Source organism: Phacochoerus africanus, chromosome 12 (assembly GCF_016906955.1).
Source record: "Phacochoerus africanus isolate WHEZ1 chromosome 12, ROS_Pafr_v1, whole genome shotgun sequence".
In the NCBI taxonomy this organism is placed as follows: Eukaryota; Metazoa; Chordata; class Mammalia; order Artiodactyla; family Suidae; genus Phacochoerus; species Phacochoerus africanus.
This window is the reverse complement of record NC_062555.1, coordinates 24,396,600-24,411,308: the sequence shown is the minus strand read 5'-3', so window position 1 is coordinate 24,411,308 and position 14,709 is coordinate 24,396,600. Positions and strand designations below refer to the sequence as shown.

General features: G+C 41.6%; 1 protein-coding gene across 1 annotated transcript in view; it reads left to right on the top strand.

Moving 5' to 3' along the window:
• Positions 1–14,709, top strand: part of SMYD3 (SET and MYND domain containing 3) — a 754,642-nt gene that overhangs the window by 165,036 nt on the left and 574,897 nt on the right. The window lies entirely within an intron of this gene.

Below are 14,709 nucleotides of genomic sequence, written 5' to 3'. Positions count from 1 at the left end.
CAGCGTATGGAAGTTCCCATGCTAGCGGGTTGAATTGGAGCTGTAGGCCTATACCACAGCCATGGTAACACCGGATCCAGGATGCATCTGCGACCCATGCTACAGCTTGTGGCAATGCTGGATCCTTAACCCACTGATGGAGGCCAGGGATCGAACTTGCATCCTCAGAGAGACAATATCGGGTCCTTAACCTGCTGAGCCATAACAGGAACTGCCTGGTTGAGATTTTAAAGGAATCTTTCTGAGTGCTGTGGGCATAGGTTATAGGAGGGCAAGGGTAGATGCTGTGAAACCAGTTAGGAGGTTGTCACTGTAGGCTGGTCGCCATCTGACGGTGGCTAGACTAGAGCAGTAACAGCAGAGAGAATTGTTAGATTTAGGGTATCTTTTGAAGGAAGAACTGACTGAATTGGCTCATGCATGCTTTCATGCATTCATACATTGATTCAAGTTGAGAACTCAGCAGATGCCAGGTCCTGAGCTAGTCCAAAGCACTATGACTTGGATGAGATGGCAGCAGGAGGTGGTAAGAAATTATGGGATTTGAGACCTATTTAGAAGGTGTAGCTGAAAGAGTTTGCTCACAGGGTAGATATAAGTGATGAGACAAAGAAGAAGATAGACTTTTCAGAGACAGGGCTTTTAAGTTTCTGGCCTGAGCACCTTTGGGTGAATGGTGGTGCCATTTAGTGACCGATAGAAATCTTAATGAAGAGCAGGTTCTGGAAGGAGAATTCCAATGTACACATCTTGAGTTTGTGCCTGTTGAACATACACATGGAGATGTTGATTGGCAACTGGATATCCTTGTTCAGAGGGAAGGGGGCTAGGACTATATGAAAAATATGTAGGGGAGTGAATCTGGGGATAGCGAGGGAAAGAGAAGAATAGGAATGACTCCTTGGTTTTTGGCTTTAGCAACTGGGTAGATTCCATTTAGTGACACGAGGACGACAGTGTACCGCACCGAGTCTTGGGTGGAAAATTCTGCTTCGGCCGTGTTAGATTTGTGATGACTTTTATGCGTCTACTGGGCCCAATTTCCTTTTCATGTGTCTGTAGCTTTAAACACTATGCGTAAGCCTCCATTTATGTTCTATCAATTATAGACAATATCTCTCACCCTCCTGCTTTCAAGGTGAAGATATCAGTATCCCCACTCTTTCTTCTATCTCTTCTCGCTCTGTCTTCCATAATTTGCCAGCTGTGCTTTTACTTTCATATTGTCAAGGTTATTGATATTTCCATTCTGTTTTAGAACACAACATTAAGCCCTGCGTATGAATTGATTTTAAAAGTTCAAAATCCTTAAAAAGCCATAATAAGTGATTTTTTTTTGTGGTTGGCCTTTTTAGGGCTGCACCCCTGGCATATGGAGGTTCCCAGGCTAGGGGTTAAATTGAAGCTGTCGCTGCCAGCATACACCAGAGCCACAGCAACGCCAGATCTGAGCCACATCTGCGACATACACCACAGCTCACAGCAACACCGGATCCTTAACCTACTGATAGGCCAGGAATCAAACCCATGTCCTCATGGATACTAGTCAGATTCGTTGCAACTGAGCCACAATGGGAACTCCCTCGTAATAAGTGATTTTTGAAATATCCCTTTGTAGATTCAGATTTAGTGCAGTCTTGTTCAAAGTTCCACAGATTGATCAGCTGACTGAAATTTATATGGAAAGGCCAAAGATTTAAACTGAGTCCTTTATATAACAGAAGAGACAAATTGGAGGGCTTAGGCCACTTGATTTAAACACTCTAAAGCTCCAGGAATGAAGACAGTGTATTATTGGCATTAGGATAGGCTTATAGAGCAGTGAATAGAGTCCAGAAACTGGCCCAGCTGTTCGGTGTTCTTTTGTGTGACAATCCGATGGGGCCGCAAGAGGGGACTTGGAGAGACTCAGAGGAAACAAAATTTATTTTACTCAGAAGTCCTAGAAACAGGAGGAGGATCGCCACCCAGGATCGCGTGGGGGAGGCCTCAGGATGGTCAGGAGGCAGAAGGGAGGAGCAAGGGGGAAACTGAGGCTAGGCTTTTACTAGGTTTCTGCAGGAAGGAGAAAGGCAGGTTGAGGTAAACAGTTTAGGATTGGCTAATTGGAACAATTCCAGAGGGCTGGGGCTGTAGAAGTAGTTGTAGAAGAAGTACCTGGCTCTTTAATTCTAAAGCTGACCGTGGAGGCAGTGCTCTGGATTGGTTAGTTTACATATCAAAGGCATGCTGCCCACCCAGCCCTTGGCTGTCTCTAAGAACTGGCTAGCTCTGGGGTGGGCAGTCTCTCTCCAGCCAGAAAGAGTTTTTTTGTTTTTGTTTTTTTTGCCTTTCTGACTTTTCTTGTGCCCCTCCTGCCACATATGGAGGTTCCCAGGCTAGGGGTCTAATCAGAGCTGTAGCCACCCGCCTACACCAGAGCCACAGCAACGAGGGATCCTAGCTGCATCTGCAACCTCCACCACAGCTCACGCAACGCCGGATCCTTAACCCACTGAGCAAGGCCAGGGATCAAACCCGAAACCTCATGGTTTCTAGTCGGATTCATTAACCACTGAGCTACAACAGGAACTCCAGCCAGAAAGGTTTTTAAGATGTCAAAGTATCATAATATACAGAAAATGAAAAATGTAAATACAGACCCAGTCATACATAACCAGTGATTTTCTACAGAGGTACCCAGGTAACTCGGTGTTGAAAGGATAGTCTTTTCAACACATGGTGATGGATATACCCATGGAAAAGAAATGATATAAAAACAGTCACCCTTAAGAGTCTCATAATAGATTAAAGGCCTAAACTTAAAAGCTTAAAGCTATAAAAACTTCTAGGAGAAAACTTTTAGGAGAAAATCGTTGGACCTTGAGGAGGTAAAGTTTCTCAGGCTGGACACAGAAAGCACTAACTATACAAGAAATATTGATAAAGTGGACTTTATCAAAACTGAACCCTTATGTTCTTTGAAAGACCTCACTAAGAAAACGAAAAGGTAAGGAAGTTCCCCTGTGGTGCAGCAGGAGGATCCAGTGTTGCCACAGCCGTGGTGCAGGTCACAACTCTGGTGTGGGTTTGATCCCTGGCCTGGGAACTTCCACATGCCATGGGTACAAGCGCCCTCCCCCCCGCCCCCAGCCACCGAAAAAATGAAAAGGTAAGCTACAGATTGGGGGAAAATATTTGTACTACATATATATTTGACTAAGGAGTTGTATCCAGAATTTTTAAAAAGTGCTTATAATTCAATAGATCATCCAGTAAACTGGACAAAAGATTTGAATAGATACGTCAAAGATACATAGTAAAAAATACTCAACATCATTAGTCATCAGAGAAATGAAAATGAAAACCACAATGAGATTCCATTACATACCCACTGAAATGGCTAAAATGGAAAAGACTGACTCTACCAAGTGGTGACAAGGAAGTGGAACACCTAGGACCACATATACTGCTGTTGGGCATGTGATGTGGTACAACTGCTTTGGAAATTTTAATAATTTCTAAAAATGGTAAATGTACACTTACCAACCCACCTAGCAATTCTACTCCTAGGTGGTGTGTTATATATATATACCAGTACACACCCTCAGCTATAAAAAGGACAGACTGTTGATACCTGCAGCAACATGAGGGAATCTCAGAAGCATTATACTAAGGACATAGAGGCAGATCGAAAGAAGTAGTACTGTTCTAGAACAGGTACAACTAGCCTATAAGTGTGGAGATCAGATAACTGGTCGGCAAGGATGGAGAGCTTAAAAAGGCTCACAAAGGAACTTTTGGGTGTAGTAACATTCTGTATCTTAAATTTGGTGTAGGTTACATCAGCCTGTACTCTTAAAATAGATACATATCATTGTAATGCAAATTACATCTCAATAAATTGTTGACAAAAATATTGGGCTCAGTGCAGAGTCATTACGTGTGCATAATAAGAAATAAATCTTATATTTTTCTCTGTAATAAAGTGATCACAGCCTTTAAGCCACTCAAAATGAGACTGCTGTTTGAGGAAGCTGTCATAGGATAGGGATGGGGGCAGGAAGACCAGAGGGCTAAAGCAGTGGTCCAGATCAGATATTCTTAGCCTCGCCTTTAACTAGATTCTCCACTTTAACACCCCACTGCTGACTCAAAATTATGCTAATAGAAAGGAAGTGTTTTGAGATTCTCTGTCTGGTTAATTCTCCTTTTCAGTCACTTTTCAGTCCCCATCCTGTGTCCCATATGTGGTCTTCAGTTCTAAATTCTTATTGGGGTTCTGCTTGGCGGGAGTCAAAGACTTGGAGGATAAACGCTTCTAAATGTACCTGCCATTTGAAGCAGCATCCTTTGCCCTGTTTCTGCAGCCTCTTCTCTTAGCCCTTCTTTCTGACGTAGAAAAATGAGGTTAAACCCCTCCTTCATTGGTGGCCCTTCTGGTTTACTTTGGGAGTTAAAAACTTGGTAATTACTTGTGTTGGGGAGACAAAATGTGTGTGTCCCATCTGCCATGTTCCACCAGAACTTGGCATTGGCATTTCGATTAATCTAGCGTGGAGGTTTCTTTCAAAGAAAATTGGAAGTCTGTAGAGGCGAATGATTTATTTTGCTCTTCCAACTAAAATATATCAATTAGGTCATTGATATATTTTATTTATTTATTTATTTATTTATTTATTTATTTATTTATTTATTTATTTTGGAAGTTTGCAGGCTAGGGGGCGAGTTGGAGCTGTAGCCAGCCACTGGCCTACATGACAGCCACAGCAATGCCAGATCTGAACTACATCTGCGACCTATACCACAGCTCATAGCATCGCCAGATCCTTAACCCACTGATCGAGGCCAGGGATCAAACCCGCGTTCTCATGGACAGTAGATGGGTTCATTACCACTGAGCCATAACAGGATCTCCAGGTCATTCTGTCTTGATCTGACCTCGTCACTAGAGGGCGGGATAATAAATACTGTAGGATTTATGGACCATGGGATTTCTGTCATAACAATTCAACTCTGTTGTCATGGTATGAGATGAGCAAGTGTAAACCATGAGTGTGGTTATGTTTCAGTAAAACGCTACAAAAACACGTGGCAGAATGGATTTGACCTAAATGCTATACGAGGTGATGACTGATTGACTTTGGGACAGTAATGTTATTATTTATTTAAGGTTCCTCAATTAACCAGGAGACTGTAATTCCCATTTTCCTGAGGAGTAATGATTTATTCTTGGTTCTTCTGTCACCTCCTTGCCCCGTGACCATCCTCCTGCTTCACTCTGTCTTTGTGTTTGGTCTTGACTGTCTAATTTTTTTTTTTTTTGTCTTTTGTTGTTGTTATTGTTGTTGTTGTTGTTGCTATTTCTTGGACCGCTCCTGAGGCATGTGGAGGTTCCCAGGCTCGGGGTCGAATCGGAGCTGTAGCCACCGGCCTACGCCAGAGCCACAGCAACGCAGGATCCGAGCCGCGTCTGCGACCTACATCACAGCTCACAGCAACGCCAGATCGTTAACCCACTGAGCAAGGGCAGGGACCGAACCCGCAGCCTCATGGTTCCTAGTCGGATTCGTTAACCACTACGCCACGACGGGAACTCCCCTGCCTGTCTAATTTGATTAAGGCCAGTGGGAAGGTGCTCTTGTTCTGCATTTGAAACGTTATCCAGAAAGCTTTTAAAATAAGACTCACGTCCATCACTAGGTCTCTAGCGTGCTCTAAGGAGATTTTATTCAAGATTTTAATCAATATCTGTCAGTCAACTTCAGCTTCTTAGACAGCCTGCTTAGCTTCCTGTTTTTCTTTTCCCAGAGTCCAGTTTTTCAGGTCTTCATGCATCTGTTAACTTGTAATTCAATAGTGAACTGCATTTGAAGCCTAAGGAAGCAGATTTATTTGCTATGAAGCAGTCTCTAAGTGAATAGCCAACTGTTGGGCCTCTTTTCTTTCCTGCAAGGTACACGGCAACTCAACTAGCCTAGGTTTTGCCCATAGGAAACCTCTGTGGAAGACTGATTGTGAGTGGAATGAGACATGAACATATGCTTAGAAAAATAATGGGAATATGTCACATAGAAGATGTTCAATTAACGGTGATTATTAATCACAAACGAATTTGAGTAAGCGGGCTTAAAAGAATTCACTTTTTTTCTTTTTTTTTTTGGTCTTTTGTCTTTTTAGGGCTGCCCCTGTGGCATGTGAGGTTCCCAGGCTGGGGTCTAGTTGGAACTACAGCTGCCAGCCTGCATCACAGCCACAGCAATGCAGGATCCGAGCCGCATCTGTGACCTACACCACAGCTCACAGCAACACCGGATCCTTAACCCACTGAGCAAGGCCAGGGATCGAACCCATGTCCTCATGGATACTAAACAGGTTCGTTAACCGTTGTTCCACGACAGGAACTCCCAATTTCTTCATCTTTAGATGACCCCAAATCTGAGGAAAATACCATTCCAAACTTTCTGTAAGCCTAACTTGGGGGAGGTTTCAAGCCTTTTTGACATAATTCATATATTTGTTAAGAACAGATATGGCAGAATCATAGGTTTTATCATTGAGAGGCTGCCTTAGAGATCGCGGAATCTTGTCCTCTTGGAATAAATGTTTAGTGAACCCTGGTTGTGAATTAGATGTGTTTTACCCAAACTGGGATGTAATATGTATTGACCCATACCATACTCCATCTCCCCCAAATAATAAGCTGTCCTAGGAGTTCCGGTCGTGGCGCAGTGGTTAACGAATCCGACTAGGAGCAATGAGGTTGTGGGTTCGATCCCTGCCCTTGCTCAGTGGGTTAAGCATCCGGCGTTGCCCTGAGCTGTGGTGTAGGTCGCAGACACAGCTCGGATCCAGCTCGGATCCAGCGTTGCTGTGGCTCTGGCGTAGGCCGGTGGCTATAGCTCCGATTGGACCCCTAGCCTGGGAACCTCCATATGCCGCGGGAGTGGCCCAAGAAATGGCAAAAAGACAAAAAAAAAAAAAAGTAAGCTGTCCTAAAATGAATATTTAACCCACCAAAATTCAGTGTTAAATAGTATTTCAATGGGTTATTGAGCTGTAATGGCTTTATATGCAAGGAGGGGAGGGAATGTTACAATAATAGTGTGAAGGTTATTTTCAGTAAGAAAGAAGAAAAAGGGGATTTTTCTCTTTCTATTATAACATCTCATCAATCCTCTCCTTTCATAATTAAGCAGTCAAGACCTCTCAGACTACAAGACTTGAGAATTGATAGGGATTTTTCAATTCAAGCAAGAATTGATAGGGATTATCCTGACTTTGTTTTTGGATGGTTTTAATTTCAAATAAACAGTGATAAATATATAGTATATTATATCTCCTAAATGACACTGATTTTATAATAAATCATCAGATATCTTTACACATGTTACATGCATGATGAACCTAATTGGTAGTACACTTATTTAAGAAAACCAAACAATGCTTAACTTAAAATTATAGCATTTAATAATCCATAAAAGTTTACTAAGTCTTTGCATTTCAAAAGATTTCATTTGTATTTCAAAAGAATTCATTGAAGCCTTTTTAGCATTTAAAAATTAATAACATTTATGTTTTTACCCGGTGGCCTAGTGGTTAAGGATTCAGCATTGTCACTTCTGTGGCTCAGGTTCAGTACCTGGCCCGGGGACTTCTGCATGCCATGGGTGTGGGCAAACAAATTAATACATTTAAAGCGTTTTTTGAGTTACAACTAGATTTTCCAAAAAAAAAAAAATTAAAAGTTGTGTTTATTAAAGTGATTTTGTTTTTTCTTTCATATAAAAATGCTTCCCTGGGAATCACAGTTAATAGATATAAAAAAGATAATTATATTTGCTTTAATTTATAAATATAATACATGATATTTGTAGAAGATTTAAACTGTATTGGGAAAGCATAAGGAGAAAAACAAAAAAAATTGCTTTTTCTTAGGAAAAGCTGGAAAAATTGTTGCCAATTTTCCAGCATTTTAACAGATCTACAGTGAACATTCTTAAGCTTATTTATGTGCATAATTTAAATTATTTAAGATTAATTGCATTAGAAATATTTATGTGCAAGCACTATGCACATTAAAAATTCTTTTTTTTTTTTTCTTTTTAGGGCCACACCTGCAGCATGTGGAAGTTCCCAGTCTAGGGGTAGAATCAGAGCTAGTGCTGCCAACCTACGCCACAGCCACAGCAATGCAGGATCTGAGCTGTGTCAGCAACCTACACCACAGCTCAGGGCAATGCCAGATCCCTTGAGCAAGGCCAGGGATCAAACCCTTATCTTCAGGGATACCAGTTGGATTCATTTTTGCTGTGCCACAACAGGAACTCTGGGAACTTCTAAATACTGTTAATTTTATTCATCTTTGCTACAGTAATGGGTTACTATGTTATCTTGTTGCTTTTAGCATTTCTTTGACCTCAGGTTTGGTCAATTAGGTTCATCATGCATGTAACTCCGATTCAACCCCTAGCCTGGAAACCTCCATATGCTGCGGGTGTAGCCCTAAAAAAAGGGGGGGTGGGGTATCCTGCATTGCCAAAGCTGTGGTTTAGGTTGCAGCTGCAGTTTGAAGTCAGTCCCTGGCTTGGGAACTTCCATGTGCTGAGGGTGTAGCCATTAAAAAAATAAAAGTCATGTTGGATTTGGAATATTTCTTCATTGTATGGACCTGTCCTACACAGAATGTCTGGCATCTCTGGTTCCTGGCCAGTAAATGCCCATGGTGCTTTCCAAGCATTGTGACAAACAAAAATACCCTCATAGAATTCCCAAACCACTCCCAGGGTTAGGATTGTCTCCATTGGCAACTATTAGATTTAGTTAATCTGTTTATGTTCTGAATCAATATAAATACTGTAAAAAAATTCTATACGAAAATGTGTAGAATCTGAAGTTATTTTTTGAGTCATGTATGTACTGATACATGGAATTGAGTCGTAGATGTTTCAATTTCCTTTGTTTTCCCATGTAAAACTTTTGTCTCCTGTTGTCTTCATTTCCTAATGTGGTATTTTAATTTCCTTTGTCTTTCATGCGAATTTGTGCTTATTGTACATCATTGTTAACTTTCAACTATGAGAACAGAGAACATTACCGTCGCTGTTATGAACAAAATCTTACTCATATTCCTGTATTTACAGTAATAGAAGAGGAAAAGGAAATCAGGAAGGTTGTCTTGGAGAAACTGTAGATTTATAATGTGCCCTTGAAGTCATGACCCAGGTTAAGAGTTTGTGAAGATAATTCCTAATGTTCTTGTGTGATCGTTTGTATGTTTTGCCTCAAAGTCAGTTGCTTTAAAGATTTCTTTGTAAGCCTTTTCACTGGTGTCCTTCCATTAGTAAGCCTTATGATTTTTAATATCGTGATAAGAAATGGAGTAGGCTGTAAAGTCAACATTATTACAGGCTGGTTTAAAGTGGTATGATTACTTTCCATACTTATGTAGATCTGATTTGGCTTTTAGATGAAAAGAATGAGCATGCTTTTTGCTGAAGCAAGTGGGAAGATAAGCACGTTGTCTGATGTTTTTATGCAGTGATCTAGGAAGAGCCTTAAGCAACTATCTTCTGCTTTCTAATTACTGTCGAGAAATAGGAGCTCAATATTAATTATATGAAAGAAATAAAGTCATTTTTGACAAGAGTTTTCTAAAATTTGGATGTTTCATTCCAAATAACATCATCTGACAGATCAGTTGTTTCATTACCTTGGGTACACGTTGTAGTTACTTTTCCTTGGTAAGTGTCTGCAAGGCTGAACAACTCAAAACTGGAGGTGTTTTTTTTTTTTGGCCTTATAGGGCTGCACCCGAGGCATATGGGAGTTTCCAGGCTAGGTGTTGAATCGGAGCTGGAGCTGCTGGCTGCACCACAACCATACCAATGCAGGATCCAACTTGCGTCTGCAACCTACACCACAGCTTACGGCAATGCCAGATCCCGAACCCACTGAGTGGGGCCAGGGATCTAACCCGCATCCTCATGGATGCTAGTCAGGTTCTTAACTGCTGAGCCACAATGGGAACTCCAAATCTGGAGGTTCTAAAAAAAGAATTATGGATGATCCCATATAGTTGACAAGTATCAATTAAAACCTGCTCAAAATTTCATTTGATCCAAATTATTGTTACTGAATGCAGGTTCGTATGCCTCACACACAGTGAGGACGAACCATCTGAAGCTTCGGAGTTCAGCGTTCAGTGCAGAGAAAGGTTTATTGCTGGGCCACACAAGGAGATGGGTGGCTCATGTCCCAAAAAGCCCCCAAACTCCTTGAAGGATTTCAGCAAAACAGTTTTTTGTTTTGTTTTTTTGGGGTGCTGTACCTGCAGCATGTAGAAATTCCCTGGGTCAGGGATCAAACCTATGCCACAGCTGTCACCAGAGCCACAGCCGTGACAATACAGGGTCCGTAACCCTTAGGAAATCACCTTTAAAGGCAAGGTGAAGGGAGGGCCTTGGTTAGTTGTTGCAAACTTCTTGGTGTGCAAATCCTTTGTCCTTAAAGCAGTCCTAGTAGATCAGGTCATGGTGTTCCTGTAAACCTTCAACAAGACAAATGTTCTTTTCTATTCTTAAACTTCATATCTTTTTTTAAATTACTCAATGAATTTATTACATTTATAGTTGTACAATGATCATCACAATCCAATTTTATAGGATTTTCATCCCACACCCCCAGCACATCCCCCCACCCCCCGAACTGTCTCCTTTGGAAACCAAACATTTTTGAAAGTCTGTGTGTCAGTATCTGTTCTGCAAAGAAGTTCATTGTGTCCTTTTTTCAGATTCCACGTGTCAGTGATAGCATATGATGTTGGTGTCTCGCTGTCTGACTGACTTCACATAGCATGATAATTTCTAGGTGCATCCGTGTTGCTGAAAATACCAGTATTTCATTCCTTTTAATGGCCGAGTCATGTTCCACTGTGTATATGTACCACATCTTCTGGATCCACTCCTCTGTTGATGGACATTTAGGTTGTTTCCATGTCTTGGCTATTGCAAATAGTGCTGCAATGAACATGGGAGTACATATGTCTTTGCGAGTAGTGGTTTTCTCTGGATAGATGCCCAGGTATGGGATGGCTGGATCCAATGGTAGTTCCATGTTTAGTTTTCTGAGGAATCTCCATCCTGTTTTCCATAGTGGTTGCACCAATTTACAATCCCACCAACAGTGTCACAGGGTTCTTTTTTCTCCACACCTTCTCCAGCACTTATTGTTTGTAGACATTTTGTTGATGGCCATTCTGGCTGGTGCAAGGTGGTACCTCATCATGGTTTTGATTTGCATTTCTCTAATAATGAGTGATGTTGAACATCTTTTCATGTGCTTTTTGGCCATCTGTATGTCTTTTTTTATTTTTATTTTTATAAATGACTCTTCCACTAGCTAGATTCTATCTTATCAAAGTTATTGTTCTGCTTTGGACTTCAGTTTTATTATCTATGGATTAAAGTTAGATAACTTTTTTTTTCTTTTTTGTCTTTTTGCCTTTTCTTGAGCTGCTCCCACGGCATATGGAGGTTCCCAGGCTAGGGGTCCAATTGGAGCTGTAGTCGCTGGCCTATGCCAGAGCCACAGCAGTGCGGGATCTGAGCCGCATCTGTGACCTACACCACAGCTCACAGCAATGCCGGACCCTTTAACCCACTGAGCAAGGCCAGGGATCGAACCCACAACCTCATGGTTCCTAGTCGGATTCATTAACCACTGCGCCACGACAGGAACTCCAGACCATCTGTATGTCTTCTTTGGAGAATCGTCTGTTTAGATCTTCTGCCCATTTTTTGATGGGGTTGTTAAACTTTGTATCTTTATGAATAGACTCCTAAAGATCAGAGCTCTGAGAATAGGCTATCCTACATATTTCAGGCTGTACGCAACATTCTTTTAGGAAAGGTACAGAGCCACCCTGACCAAGCACAGGCAGCAGAGAGCAAGGGTTAGAGCTAAAGAAACAGATCTCAAATGGAGTTGGATTTGTTCTTCACTGTTTCGTTATCTCAGCCTTATTTTACTCGGTGCAATTATTTTTCAGCTGGACACTTACTTTCAATACCAAATGAAAACGCTTCCACTGAAGCTATGGTTCATCCTTCCATCAGCAATCACACGTATTGACACTCTGGCTTTCTGTCAGTGGGAATGCCCGTGAATTTGTCTGTGTAGCCTACACTCATTCAAAGAGAAGCTGAAGGAAAGTGTATAGATGTATCCGAATCTGTATTTACCAACCTAACTTCCCAAAGGAGGACAATAAAAATCATGTGAAACTGTTAACTTATTTGTACACATTGCTTTTAAACAGTGCCTTTTAGGACTTCTAATAAGCTAAATATATTTCACATCTCGAAGGAGGGTCTATTATATGAGCCGTTTTTCAAACTTATTTGACACTGTGATCACATTTACTGTAGGGGTTTTAGAACCCGTTGGTACTTACCAAGTGCTGGTCCAAGACTAGCCCCCTGAACAATAGAAACCTTTTCTTTTGCTGAGGCCATTGTAGTTGTGAACCCTGGTGGAAGACATTGTCCAATATGCTGATTAGAATAGATTGGAATAAATCCCTCCTGTGATTTAATACTTGGGAAAGCTCTGTGTTTTTCTCTTCTGTCAGATGAGAATTATCTAAGCCATCATGCTTTCTTTTTTTGCTTTGCCTGTAAGGTAACTCAAGTATATATAGCACAGAAACACGATACTTTCTTAGCTCTCCTGGTTAACATCCTCAGGGTTTATACTCTCTCCCCCTCCCCATGTTAGATTCCAGCTCTTGAGCCTTTCTTTCTTCATCTTTTTTTTTTGTCTTTTTGTCTTTTTCTGGGGCCACACCCGAGGCATATGGAGGTTCCCAGGCTAGAGGTCTAATCAGAGCTGTTGCCGCCGGCCTACGCCAGAGCCACAGCAACGCGGGATCTGAGCCGTGTCTGCAAACTACACCACAGCTCACGGCAACACCAGATCCTTAACCCACTGAGCAAGGCCAAGGATCGAACCCTCAACCTCATGGTTCCTAGTCAGATTGGTTAACCACTGAGCCACAGACGGGAACTCCCTTCTTCATCTTTAATATTAGGGCAAAATCTACCGTTTGGATTATTGCAAGAATAAAATGAAGCATTTTTTAAAATTGCTTAGCCATGTGTCTGATATGCTGTAGAATGCTAAGTAAAGTCCAGGGTGTTTCTCCCCCCATAATTTTAACATTTTTTTTGTTTCTAATTTTACAATCTTATTTTATACTCATCTTTACTTTGAAGTCACTCAGTTTTATTTAGGCATAAACAACTTATAAATACTTAAAAAAAACCAAAATCACATTATGAGCCTTACCATAGTGGAGATGAAGGAATGAAGTGAGGCAACTGTGAGTGGAGTTGATAAAAGAAGTAACGTACCCCTGGTATAGAGTGTCTCCAAGATTTGGTTTACTAGGAAATAGCAAGCTACGCCTTCACCCAGTGAACTGACACATGCCGTCTTTCTGAGCAAAGTGTTGGCTTGCGTTTACATCTGAGTCCCAGTCTCAAAGTAGCTGCAGCTACTGTTTTGGTTGTGCTGCATGTTTGTGCTGTAAGGGGAAAAGAGAGACCTCTTCTAGGGGGAGTTTATAGGCCCAGAATTTGGGAAGCATATTTATAGTTTCTGAAATAAGACTGAGTGTGAGCATCAGGTATTTCAGTGGTGGAACTTGGAAAAGGACATGTTAGATATTTGGTCCAGCTGCCTCCTCGCCAGGGTTAAATATTAGATACTCTGGATTTATTTCCATATAGAAGTAATCCCATATAAAGGCAGTCATGGCTGTGGGAACAACCTGAATGTCCATTGACAGATACATGGATAAAGAAGATATGGTATAGGTGTACTGTGGAATAGTACTCAGCCATGAAAAAGAATGAAATAATGCCATTTGCTGCAACATGGGTGGACCTAGAGATTATCGTACTAAGTGAAGTGAGACAGAGAAGGACAAACGTATGATATAATTTATATGTAGATTCTAAAATACGACACAAATCATATATGTGAAGAGAAGTATACAGATATAGAGAGTAGACTTGTGTTGCTAAGGGGGAAGGAGATAGGAGAGGGAAAGATTGGGAGTTTGGGATTAGCAGATGCAAACTACTATGTTTAGGATTGGAGTTCCCATTGCGGCTTAGCAGTAACAAACCCAACTGGTATCTATGAGGGTGCAGGTTCAATCCCTGGCCTCACTCAGTGGGTTAAGGATCAGGCATTGCCATGAGCTGTGGTGTAGGTCACCGATGCAGCTCGGATCCCTCATGTCTGTGTCTGGCAACTGCACCTCTGATTCGACCCCTAGCCTGGGAACTTCCATGTGCCACACGTTTGGCCCTAAAGAGAAAAACAAAACAAAGCAAAAACTACTATGGATTAAAAAACAAGGCCTGGGAGCTATATTCAATATCCTGTAAGAAACCATGATGGAAAAGAATATAAAAAAAGAATATATAGGGGAGTTCCCATTGTGGCTCAGTGGATTACGAACCTGACTAGTATCATGAAGATGTGGGTTTGATCCCTGGCCTCGCTCAGTGGGTTAAGGATCCAGCTGGCATTGCTGTGAACTGTGGAGTAGGTTGCAGACATGGCTTGGATCTTGTGTTGCTGTGGCTATTGTGTAGGCTGGCAGCTGCAGCTCCAATTCGACCCCTAGCCTGGGAACATCCATGTGCCACAGGTGTGGCC